A 2,048-nucleotide genomic window follows, 5' to 3' on the forward strand; every position below is an offset into this window, starting at 1 on the left:
GAAAGAGGAATCAACGACGGATACTTCGCTACCGCGGTTACTCCGTGGACGATTCAGTCAACTTCAAGCGAGAACATGTCCTGCTCTTCTATCCATTCCGCAACGAAGTGGACACCTGAGACCAAAACTGTTTCGAGCGTTTGTATGAGCAAAACATCGACGTCATTCTATAAAACAAAGCACGCTACCACAGTGACGTAGACATTGAGCAAATTTGTGCCGTTTGTAATTTCATGCTCCAGTCAAATGACGGGGAACATTCTGCCACTTCTGATCTTTCAGGTGTGAGACTGCACCCGGTGGCCATGGCAAACGACGACTCCGATCTCCTAGACATAGGTACGGTCATAGGCATAGACTACGGGGGAGGGGGGGGGGGGGATGGATGGATGGATGGATGAATGCGGCTGAGCCCTTTGGATCGGGCGGTAGCTTATGCCACCTAGCCATTTTGTTTTACCATTTAAGCTTAGAATATTTAAATGTGAAATCTATATTCACTCCGCACTGCAAAGAAAGTGGGGCTATAAAAACCCCTTGCCATCAGTTAATAAGAAAGTACCTAGTTTTTCCTCGCTTTCTGCCACCATTCACTTAATTTTTGCTTGGTAATCTCTACAGTCTTGAAATCCACTCTCCCTTCACTGTCTCTAAAACCCAATGACTTTATTAAATCCATGTTGTCTTCAGTAGGCATAAGGTGAAGCCCTTTACAGTAGATTTTCAAGTGCTCAGCCGTCTCGTCCTCCTCTTCACAAGCAGTGCACACTGTATCCATTTTCTGGTACCTCGCTCTGTATGTTCTGGTTAGCAGAACACCCGTCCTCGCCTCAAACAACAATGAGCTTCCCCTAGAATTGTCATAAATGCTTTCTTTGGCAATAACTCTTTTGTTTAATCTATAGCTTTCCAGAGCCGTCTTTGTCTGCATTCCGTCTAGCCACCGATCTTTTTCTGTGGCCTTAACTTTCTTCTTAACTGAGACCTGCTGTTCCGTATCTCCACTATAGCCTAAAAACTTTCCTCTTAATTTCCTAGTGCGCATGAGGATGAGTAGCATAGACTTTGTGTCTATGCTCCTCATGTATAAATAGCTGAAAACCTTTCGTGCCCATTGGTCCCTATCCATTTGCCTCAACCGATCCTCAAATTCTATCTTGCTCACCGCTTCCCTGCTCTGAAAGGACGCCCATCCCATGTCTCCTTGTACTCCGTGGTTTGGCGTTTTGCAATGTGCCCCCAAAGCCAGCCTACCTACTCCGCGCTGTTTTATTTCTAGCCTTGCATGCACTTCGGATTTCATGCATAGCACTGTGTTTCCAAACGTCAAGCCAGGGACCATGACCCCCTTTCCAAATCTCTCTCACCACCTCATACCTGTTGTAATTCCAAAGTGCTCTATTTTTTATTGCAGCTGCCTTTCTGTTGCCCTTACCTATTATATACTTTTCATGCTCACTGAGATATTCTGCGCCGCCACATATCCATACTCCTAGATACTTGTATTTACTAGCTCTCTCAACTGTAATATTCTGTATTTTCAGCCTCTCACCTTCATCATTGTTAAAAATCATGACTGCCCCCGATGCCCCAGGGGGGGGGGGGGGGGGGGGGGGGCATCGGGGCTCGTGCCCCCCCTGGTGAGATCCAGGGGAGGCAGAGCCTTCTCCCCCTTCGTTCGATGATTCTTACCGAGACGCTGTTTACGTGCCATGTAACGAGCTTCTAGTAGTGGCATGTAAACAAAATAACGCACACAGCGACGGACACATGGCGATATACATACGCTGTAAAATGTAAGCCCTGAAAATAAACTACTGATAATTGCCGGTGTAAAAAAAATTGCGCGGAAAAGCACGTGCCCCCCCCCCCCCCCCCCCCCCCCGGGGAAAAGGGGAAGTCTACGCCGCTGGGTACGGTCCAATCTAATGCCCCGTTTAAGCAGTGCCCCGCAGTGTGCACGCGCCAAGACGTCATTAGCAGAGATCAGTACCTGAACACAATGCGGAAGACGAATGAGGAGCAGTACGAGATCGCCCGAGAAGTCG

This window comes from Ixodes scapularis, unplaced genomic scaffold (assembly GCF_016920785.2).
Source record: "Ixodes scapularis isolate PalLabHiFi unplaced genomic scaffold, ASM1692078v2 PGA_scaffold2__306_contigs__length_199485367, whole genome shotgun sequence".
Lineage (NCBI taxonomy): Eukaryota > Metazoa > Arthropoda > Arachnida > Ixodida > Ixodidae > Ixodes > Ixodes scapularis.